This window comes from Psammomys obesus, unplaced genomic scaffold (assembly GCF_907164565.1).
Source record: "Psammomys obesus unplaced genomic scaffold, mPsaObe1.curated_primary_1811, whole genome shotgun sequence".
Lineage (NCBI taxonomy): Eukaryota > Metazoa > Chordata > Mammalia > Rodentia > Muridae > Psammomys > Psammomys obesus.
The window spans coordinates 373,680-384,214 of record NW_026591497.1 but is presented as its reverse complement, the minus strand read 5'-3'; the positions used below and the strand labels follow the sequence as shown (position 1 = coordinate 384,214).

The window sequence follows — 10,535 nt, the reverse complement described above, 5'->3', positions numbered from 1 at the left end:
CATAAAAGATGTTAGAACTCCACCTGGAAATTTCTACAACTGATAAATACTTTCAGCAAAGCGGCAGGATACTAAATTAATACAGAAAACTCAGTAGCCCTCCTGTATAAAAAAGGCAAACAGATGATGAAGAAAGGAGTCAGGGAAACACCACATTTCACAATAGCCTGAAAAATAAAAAAATATCTGAGGTTAACTCCAACTAAGCAAATGAAAAATTTGTACAATAAAAACATTAAGACAGGAATAAGCCTTTTAAAATCTAGGACGGCCAGTGCTACACAGAGAAACCCTGCCTGGAAAAACCAATAAACAAACAAATAAATATTAAAAAAGGAAAAAGAAAGAAAGGCATGGAATAAAGAAATTGAAGAATAAAGCCCGGCATGGTGGCACACGCCTTTAATCTCAGCACTTGGGAAGCAGAGGCAGGTGGATCTCTGTGAGTTTGAGGCCAGCCTGGTCTACAAAAGGAGTCTAGGACAGCCAAAGCCACATAGAGAAACCCTGTCTCAAAAAAAAAACAAAAATAAATTTAAAAAAATAGATAAAAGAAGTTAAAGAACAAACTAGAAAATGGAAGTATCTCCCATTCTCATGAGATTAATGTTGTGAAAATGGTCATACTATGGGAAGCAAGCTGCATATTCAACTTAATCCCCATCTAAATTCCAACACAGTTCTTCATCTAACATGAAAAAAATTTCAATTTCATATGGCAACACAAAAAATCCAGGATATCTAAAACAATCCTGAAGAAGAACTGCTGAAGTTATCACCATTTCAATTGTAATACAGTTATAGTAATAAAACCAGCATGGTATTGGCATAAAAATAGACATGTTGATGAATGGAATTGAATGTAAGACCCAGACAAAAGCCCAAACATCTATGGACACCTGATTTTAGGCAAAGAAAACAAAAATACACACTGGTAAAAAAAACTAGCATCTTCAACAAATGCCGCATATTAAACTGAGTGGCTGAATGTAGAAGAAAACTCAACACTAAATGGATCATGGACCTCAAAATAAGGTCAAATACTCTGAATCTGATAAAAAAAGAAAGTAGGGTATAATTTTTTTATTTAATTTTATTTTTTAAAATTTTATTTTATATGCATCCGCATGAAGGTGTCAGATCCCTTGGAAATGGAGACAGTTGTGAGCTGCCATGTAGGTGCTGGGAATTGAACCCGGGTCCTTTGGAAGAGTAGACAGTCGTCTTAACCACTGAGCCATCTCTCCAACCCCTTAATTTTATTTTTTTCTGAGACAGAGTTTCTCTCTGTAGCCTTGTGTATCCTGGAACTCACTCTTTAAACCAGGCTGGCCTCAAACTCAGAGATCTGCCTGCTTCTGCCTCCCAGGGAATAATCTTGAACTTATAGGCACAGGAAAATACTTTCTGAAGAGGACACTGATAGAATAGACACTAAGACCAACAGTAAAAAAATGAGCCCTCATGAGGTCGAAAAGCTTCTGTATGTCAAAGGAGAGCATCATTTGCTCAAAGCATCAGGCTAGAGAAAAGATCTTTACAAACTACACATCTGATAGAAGCTGTGTGTCTAAAATATATAGAGAACTGAAGAAATGGACATCAAGAAATTAAGCGGTCTGTAGCGGTCTGTGCCTTTAGATATCTGTGCACTTAGGAGGCAGAGGCAGGCTGTGACTTCAAGGTCTATATAAAACTACATAGGACAGTCAGAGCTGCATAGAGAGACCCTGTCCCCACAAGAAAGAATGGGGCACAGAACTAATCGGAGAATTATTGAAATACAAATGAGTGAGAGACATTTACAGAAATGTTCAACATCCTAAATCCTTCAGGGAATGCAAGTTAAAGCTGCTTTGAGATTTCATCCTACACCAGTCAGAATGGCCAAAATCAATAAAACTAATGACAGCTCATTCCAGTGAGGATTCGGGGAAAGGGAAAGTCTCATTTGTTGCTGGTGGGATCGCAAACTTGTACAGCCAGTATTGAAATCAGTGTCACATTTCCTCAGGAGCCTGGAAATAGATCTACCTGAAACTCTAGCTATACAGCCAGGAATGGTGGCACATGCCTTTAATCCCAGCACTCAGGAGGCAGAAGCTGGACAATCTCTGTCAGTTGGAGGTCAGCCTGGTCTACAGAGTTCCAGGACAGCCAAGATTACACAGAGAAACCCTGTCTCAAAACAAAAACAAAATCAGAAAGATTCAGCTATACCACCCTTGGGCATATACCCAAAAGACATTTCATCTTAACACAGAGTCATTGGCTCATCAGTGTTCACTGTTGCTCTATTCATAATAGCCTAAACTTGGAAACAGCCTAGATGTCCATCAACTGATAGATGGATAATGAAAATATAGTACATGTACACAATGGAAAATTATTCAACCGTTACTTTTTGGGGGGTTATTTATGACTTTTTAAATATCTTTTAAAAAAATTTTTGCTTTGTTTTTCTTATTTTTTTTAACATTTATTTATTTTACATATGAGTGCTCTATCTATATGTACCTGCATGCCAGAAGAGGGCATTAGATCCCAGTATGGATGGTTGTGAGCTACTATGTGGTTGCTGGGAATTGAACTCAGGACCTTTGGAAGAGCAGACAGTGCTCTAAACTGCTGAGCCACCTCTCCAGCCGGGGGGGTAGTAGTGGTACGTATAAGACAGGGTTTCTCTGTGTAGCCTGGCTGTCCTGGACTTGATTTGTAGACCAGTCTGGCCTTGAACTCACAGAGATCCACCCGCCTCTGCCTCCCTGAGTGCTGGGCTTAGATGCCTTCCCCCCCACCACCCAGGGTTTAAGCCTTTGATGTATGTGCTACAATTGCTACAGTCCATATAACTACAGAGGCAGGTACCTATAAGAGGTGGGGGTGGTGGTGGTGGTATAATATCTCTCAGGGAAGGGGAAATGGAAAATATTGTCATGACGGGATAAAAGGAGGGAATTGGGCAGGGACAACCAACAGTAAGGGCTCTTTGAAGGATCATATGGAAACCTACTACGGTAGACATTTCCCAAAATACATGCCACATATATGAAAAGAATCTAAATGAAGTCACCAAAAAATAGGGAAGGAGACAATGCAATGCCCCAACTGGAAATCCTTCCTCACAAGTGAGACACCCCGTGTGGGAATGGGTTACATCTAGCTGAGCCATTGCTCAGAGGTTTTCCTTCGGAAACTTGCAAACATCTCAGGCTCTTGCCAAAGCTGTTGGTTACTCTCCACAAATGATGGCAAAGCTCTGTTGGGAGGATGACAGGTAGAGCTTATGCATGCCATGGAACATGGAGAAGTCAAGCCAGTGCCCAGCTAGAGGCTTCGTCTCTACTGACCAGTGTTCATCGTGACAGAAGGCGCTCTGTGTGCTAGCAGAGGTAAACACTGAACCAGCTGAATTTGTATGGCGGCTTACAATAGTGACCTGCTTGGTTTTAAGGCCCACTTCATGCGATGGCATCCATGGCAGACACTGGGTGGCCAAGAACCTGGGACTGGCCAAGTCTCGTGGGCCCAGGGAAAAACCAAATACTGTTTTCCTGCTAAAGGAACATAACAATAAAATGACTCCTGATGACATTCTGCTGTACCTACAGGTCAGTGCCTCACTCAGCCATCATGAGAGAAGCTTCTTAAAATAGATGGGACCAACACAGAGACCCACAACTGGGCCATATATAGGGTGTGAGAAATTTTGGAGCACATAATCCTGAATAGGATGTCTTCATCAAACCCTCCTCTCAGGACTCTGGAATCTATTCATAAGAGAAGGCTGAAAGATTTGAAGTTCCAGAGGTGATGGATAACTCCAAGGAGTCAATGTCCTACAGGCACAACAGAACAGATGCACATATGAACTCCCAGACTGTGGCAGCACTCACAGGGCCTGTACAGGTTAAGCCAGATGGGGTCCCGCTGCTGCAAGGGGATGTGGACACAGGCTTGCACCCCTAACCGAGATGCTATCTGCAACTGGTATTTGTTTGCAGAGGAAAAATCAGTCTTCTTCAGTGGAGTCTCACTGAGTATATTAATCATACTTCAGGATAGACCCAACATAAAATGAATTGAATTCAATGGTGTTTTTGCAGACATTTTTCCTCATATAGCTTTGCCTAAGCATTTTTTTTTTTTTTCTTTTTTGAGACAGTGTTTCACTATGTATTTCTGGCTGTTCTGGAACTCATTATGAAGACCAGGCTGGCCCCAAACTCACAGTGATCTACCTGCCTCTGCCTACCAAGAACTGGAACTAAAGGTGGGCATGACTATGTTTACCTTGGTCTTTTGCTTGTATATTTTGGTTTCTGGTTTTGTGAAGTTTTTCTGTGTGAGTATGTGGTGTGTTAGTTCCTTGGTTTTTGTTTGTTTGTTTATTTTTTTAAACAGAGAGGGAGGGGCACCTAGTGTAGTTGTTGCCACAAAGCTTTAATCCCAGCACTCTGGGAGGCAGAAGCAGAAAAATCTGTGAGTTTGAAGCCAGCTCGGTGTACATATCAAGTTTCAAGACAGTCAAGTTTACTGTGTGAGATGTTTTCTTAGAAAACGAAAAGAGCCTGGGCAGTGGTGGTACACACTTTTAATCCCAGCACTTGGGAGGCAGAGGCAGGCAGATCTCTGAGTTCAAGTCCAGCCTGGTCTATAGAGTGAGTTCTGGGACAGCCAAAGCTACACAGAGAGACCTTATCTTGAAAAACATAAACAAACAAACAAACAAACAAACAAACAAACAAACCCAAAACACCTAAAAGGGACAGGGGAGGGAGAGTTGGGTGGGTAGAAGCTGAGGGAGGGGAAAGCATGGTCAGAATATATTGTATGAAAAAAGTTACAAAAAAAGCAAAATGTATAAAATAAACCTGGGCTTGCTGACTTAGAGACACCTAACCATCCCAGGAGTGGTACAGCTGGAGCATACAGTATGGATCATACACTCTTTTCACTTTCTTTTTTTTGGAGGTCTTCACTTTTTTATTCTTTATGTACAAAGACTAGCATAATCGTTTCACTGTGTAGACAACCTTGAATAATCCATTAAAGGTCGCTCAGTCCAACTTAATGAAGCCAATGTCCTTCGCGTACTGACGGAAACACTGACAGCGCATGTTCAGCCCGTATTTCCGGATCAGACCTTGGAGCAGACACAGGCAGGAGCGAGAATCCTGGCCGAACTTCCGCGGGTGAGCTGCTGGTGACCCATCTTGCTTTCAGACAGCCAAGGAGGGAAAAGGAACGAGCGGCCACTTTTCACTTTTTTTTATTAAGGTTTTTACTAGCATATATTAATTACATGTAATAATGACTTTCATGACATTGTCACACATGTATGTAGTGTATTTTGATCACAATCACCCTATAGCCCTCTCGGTCTCCCTTCTACTTTCTCTGACCTCATTTCTTTTCCCAACCTGTCTCGGTTTTACTTCTTTTTTGTGTGTGTGTGATTTAGTGAATTTAATGAGAGCTGCTTACAGGAGCATAAGTGGACAATTATTTCTAGGAATTAAGGCAATTTACCAGTGGCTATACCACTGAAAAAAAAAAAGTTCCTTCCAGCAATCATCACCTACGGAGTGGCAGGACCTTGCAAGCCTTCTCTCAAGGTTTTGTTGTTGCTGCTTTCAAAAACTAACTACCCCAATCCTCCAGAATTTCTCGGTGTAGCCCTGGCTGTCCTAGAACTCTCTCTCTCTCTCTCTCTGTAGACCAGCCTGGCCTTGGACTCAGAGATCTTCCTGTCTCTGCCTCTGGAGAGTGCTGGGATTAAAGGCATGTGCTACCACACTTGGCTAGCTGAGTTTTTTATATTAGCCTACTTCTAAGCTCTCTTCTTCCTGACTGACATGTCCTTTAACACAGGTGTTTGGCACTTCCTTTTTATTTATTTTTTCCTTTCTGAGGCAGGCTCACTGTGTAGCCTGGAACTCACTATATAGATGAGAGTGGTTCTAATTCACAGAGATTTGTTTTTTTTCAGTCTTCAGAGCTCTGGGACTAAAGACATGCACCAACACCACCAATTTTATTTAGCTAGTTTTGTTTTGTTTGAGACAGGGTTTTTCTGTGTAGCCCTGACTGTCCTAGAAATCTATTACTCACTCTGGCCTTGAAGTTAGAGATCCGCCTGCCTCTGCCTCACCAGTGCTGGGATTAAAGGCAGCCACCACTGCCTAGCAACACCATCCATTTTAAATCTATTGTGGTTTCATCATTTCTAGGATGTTTAGGCATTGCATTCTATTTCTTGACTAGTACAACCAACAGCAGTAGCTTCATCATTTGTTTTAATATCTGTTAGGACAAATGTACCGTCATTCCTGTTTTTTGGTGTTTCAAAGTGGGTAAGATTATAGCTGTTTTTAGTTATGTATGCAGGTGAATTTAAATTTTTATCTGTTACATTAAGGAAAGCATGGTTGCACAATTAGTCTCTGTGAACGGTTATTTCTTTCTTTATAATGTATATAATGTTCTGTCTTCATGTATGCCTGCACATTAGAAGAGGGCACCATATCTCATCATAGAAGGTTGTGAGCCACCACGTGGTTGCTGTGAATTGAACTCAGGACCTCTAGGAAGGGCATCCAGTGTTCTTAACCTCTGAACCATCTCTCCGGCCCTCTGTGAGGGGTTGCTGAATTGGATTCAATGTTGATTGCCTCTGGGTCACAATCTCTCTATGGAATAATAGTTGGGCACACTGACTTTTCTGACCTTAACAGTGGTGGGTTGCTTTGTTTAGTGTTCAAAGTACAGAGAGGGTCATTAAATAACTCCTTAGAGACTAACTCCCAGTGAACCCCAGTACATTTGGATGGCACAAGCCTGGGGTCTTCCTGGGCTGCCTAGACCCCTAGCACCTGCTGCAGACTCTGCATAAGCAAATGGTGTACCTGGACCTCCTGGCGCTCTGAACAAGCCGGGTCGACCTACGCCAAGTGTGGACACAAGGATCCCCAGGAGGAGTCTGGGGTTAGGACTCCCGGACCTGTTCTTTAAAATCAGAACCACGCAGGCCTTCCTGCAGTCCAGAGAATGGAGCAAGCAGTCTAGGGGACTGAATGTTTTAGACTGGGCTACTCTGCATAGCTGAAGACCAAGGGACGCAAACGGGTCCGAGAGCCGAGGCGCAGGCCACCCGACCAGGGTTGGTAGTGGTGGTGTTGGGGGTTCTGATGAGTCCCGGCCAGTCTCAAAACGGGTCAGAGTTCCGTTTGAGGGCTGGGCATAGACCTGTGGTAGAGAACATGGTCCTTGTTCACAGGGTGTGCACGTCAAGCATTTTGAAATGAGGTTGCCATCCCGTTCTGGCGCCTGGGTCCGGACCGGTCGGTGTCCCAGTTGGGACTCCTGGGCCCTCCGTGCGCCCCTCCCCCATCACGCTATCCGGCAGCCACCCGCCCCTCCCTGGACTCAGACCTCCCGTCGGCCCCGCCCAGCCCCGAGACCCCGCCCCACGAGACCCCGCCCCCACGAGGGTCTACCCCCACGAGGGTCCGCCCCTAGGCCCGCCCAGTCGCTCGCCCATTCAGATGTGGGTCAGGGGTGAGCGGGTGGAGCTGACGTCACAAGCTTCCAAGATGGCGCGGGGCGGGCGTCTGTGAGCGGCGCTCTGGGCGCGCTGGGCGGAGAGCCGAGCGGGGCCGGCGGCGGGCGGACAGGGCGGGCGCGTGCGGCGCAGGCCGGGCGCCGAAGACGAGGGGCCGCTGGCAGGCGCGTGCGGTAAGCGGCGTCCTCGAGTGAGGGGGGCGCGGGCCGGGCGCGTCCCCGGAGAGGGGGGCGTGGGCGCGCGTGGGACGCAGCGCGCGCACGGCCCCTGGTCCCGAACCGAGTCGCACGCGGGACCCCGGGCGGGCGGGGGCTTTGTGGTCCAGGTGCCCGGCGGCTTGCGCCCGGCTTGGGACTCCGGGCACAAAGCCCCCAGGGCTACGCCGGTCCTGGGGCGCGAGTCTGTGGAGTGGGGGTCGACGGGGTAGCGAGCGCCGGGTCTTTGTGCCTTTTCATTAGCAATCTAATCCGAACGGCGTCGGGCTATGTTGCCTGACAGGCGGGCGGACTCCCATTATGCAAACGGCTGTGCGCCTGGGGCTGCCCCTCTCTGGAACGTTTTACGGTTTCCAGGACTGCGCTTGTGTGTATGGTCTGCGGTCCTTTTCCTCTAGTCCCCTTCCTGGCTGGGAGACTGGCCTTGTCAGGGACAGGGTAGGGTTTGGAGGGCCCGGCTCCGTGGCTGGGTGGGCTTTCTGCCCTGCCCCCAGACCTTTGCTGTAGGCAGCTGCCTGGCAGGAAGAGAGATGGGCTTGGGGGGAGGGGGTCGGGTGGCAAGAGGAAGGGACTTGCCTGGCTCAGGGAGTGAGCTGAGGGGCCCTAGCTTGTCATTCTCTGTTTATCTTCCAAAATGGTTCATATGCACACAGGCCTGGGTGTGTTTGCTGGGCGAAATGCCTCTCCCTGGGGGACAGTGTCTTAACGTACTTGGAGGGATTGAGGCCAGATAATAGTCCTTGCAGCCCCACCCAGACAGTTTTGGACTGCCTCGAGACCAAGAGTCCGGTGCTGATCTTAGCTGGCCAGAGAGATTTAGAAGTTATTTACTTACGCGTTCTCTCCCCTTCTTCACGGTGTCTTTTCTAGATATAATTGTCAGGCGCAGTTAGAGAGCTGTGTTCCAGGCCCCTCACTCCCAAACAGCAGGAGGGGTGTGTAACACTGAGAGGCCACCCCTACTGACATATGTGGTGGTGGGGGAGGGGCGGGTCCGTGCCTATAGGAATCCTGTGGCTGTGGATTGTTACTGAGGTTTGTTAGCTGTCTTTTGCTCCTAGGCCGGAGAGATCGAGCAGGCAGTGGAGAGGTTCATCCTCTAGGCTGAACTTGGGATTTCCCATGTAGGATACAGGACGGAGGGATGGAGCCAAACCCAAGAGGGATGCCGCATTTATAGTTGCTTCTGAGTCCTCCTGGCTCTGCTCCTCGTTATCTGCTTGTATCTGGAATCCCTGGCTTTCAAGCAGACGTTTTTAGGATCAGGTTGTGTGACCACTCTGTAGCCCAGTCTCAAGGAGAAAAAGTATGCTAGGTGGAGTAGGGCTTCTGGAGTAGTCTGAAATAAAGCAGATGGGCCAGCCCCAGGCTGGCCTAGCTCTAGAGACAAATGTGTGGCTAGCAGGAGTCCTTTGGACTAGGGTTTTTTGCAAGAAGTCATGTTGCCTGCAGGTGATCTTTCTGTCCTGTGCAGCAGTTAAAGTTGTTAATAAAAACCTCGGAGCCCTACAAGGCAGATTTGAGAAGAATCTTTGCACTGCCTGCTTGCATTAGTGGGGCAGTTCTGTTTGCTCAGCCTTCTGCTTTGGCTCTTGGCTTTCTGCAGGTTAGTTGTAAGGTGTTGAGAGTGCTTACTGACCAGCCTCTCTGGCTGTCTGAGTGCTGCTGTGTGCCCAGAATTCCTTCCTGCAGTGTTCTGCCAGTTGTTGGGACTTGTACATTACTCACTGAGCTTTTATGAGCAATTCCTGAAAAGAAAAATCTTCCTTGTATTGCTGGCTTTGCATGTAGGAAGAAGCAGCTTGAGGGAGCCCTGCCTTTAATTAAAGCAGAACCAAAGTAATTTGCTGTAATTGCTGGAAGGTGCAGACGGGCCAGGGCTAATTCATCCTATTCTGTTACATAGTAAGTACCTGCTCTGAGGACAGGTAGGCAGGTTTCCTTCCTCACTTCCTGGTCTTGGCCAGCAGCCTAGCCTCTTCCACAAGCTGCAATCCTAGATTAATCCACACATAGTGTTTTCTTTCCACAGATCAGATTTCTCATTTTGTTAATAAGCACAGCCTCTGATCCGTTTGAAGTCAGCTGTTGTGGACTGAGCAACAGGGTTTTGCATTATTGAGTTGTAGGGAATGCTGTGGGATCTCCCTGTGAGGCTTTATTGCCTGTTAGGGTCAGGCTTGAAGGGGTGGGACTAGGGGTATGAACTCCCCTTCTCCCTTTTAAGCTGAGGTGGCGTTTGTTAAGAGATATTATTACATGTATTTATTTTTTTTGTATGTATGTATGTATGTATGTATGGAGATGGAGAAGGATGACTTGCAGAAGTCTGCTCTCTTCCACCATATGTATTCTGCAGATCAGAGTTAAGTCATAAGGCTGATTGGCAAGCACTTTCACCCACTGATCCATTTCTTTCCCAAGAAATTATCATTTTTAGAGAGAGTGTCTCACTGTGTAGCTGGGGCTGGCCTAGACCTCATTATGTAGACCAGGCTTACCTAGAACTCAGAGATTGACCTGTCTCTGCTTCCAGAGTGCTGGGATTAATGACAAGTGCCTCTATGACTAGCTTTTTTTGTTCGTTTTTTCAAGACAGAGTCTCACCTGATAGCCCTGGCTGTTTGGAACTCAGATCTGTCTGCTTTTGCTTCACAAGTGCTGGGATTAAAGTTGTGTGCCACATTGCTGCTGCTGCTGCTGCTGCTGCTTCTTCTTCTTCTTCTTCTTCTTCTTCTTCTTCTTCTTCTTCTTCT

At 46.5% G+C, this 10,535-nt stretch overlaps 1 protein-coding gene across 1 annotated transcript in view; it reads left to right on the top strand.

The window, feature by feature from the left end:
- Nucleotides 1-7,626: 7,626 nt before the first annotated feature.
- Hic2 (HIC ZBTB transcriptional repressor 2) overlaps nt 7,627-10,535 on the top strand; it is a 31,466-nt gene continuing 28,557 nt past the window's right edge. Inside the window, exon 1 of the mRNA XM_055610310.1 lies at nt 7,627-7,737. The gene's annotated coding sequence lies outside the window, so the exon portion shown is untranslated. The remainder of the gene's footprint in view (nt 7,738-10,535) is intronic.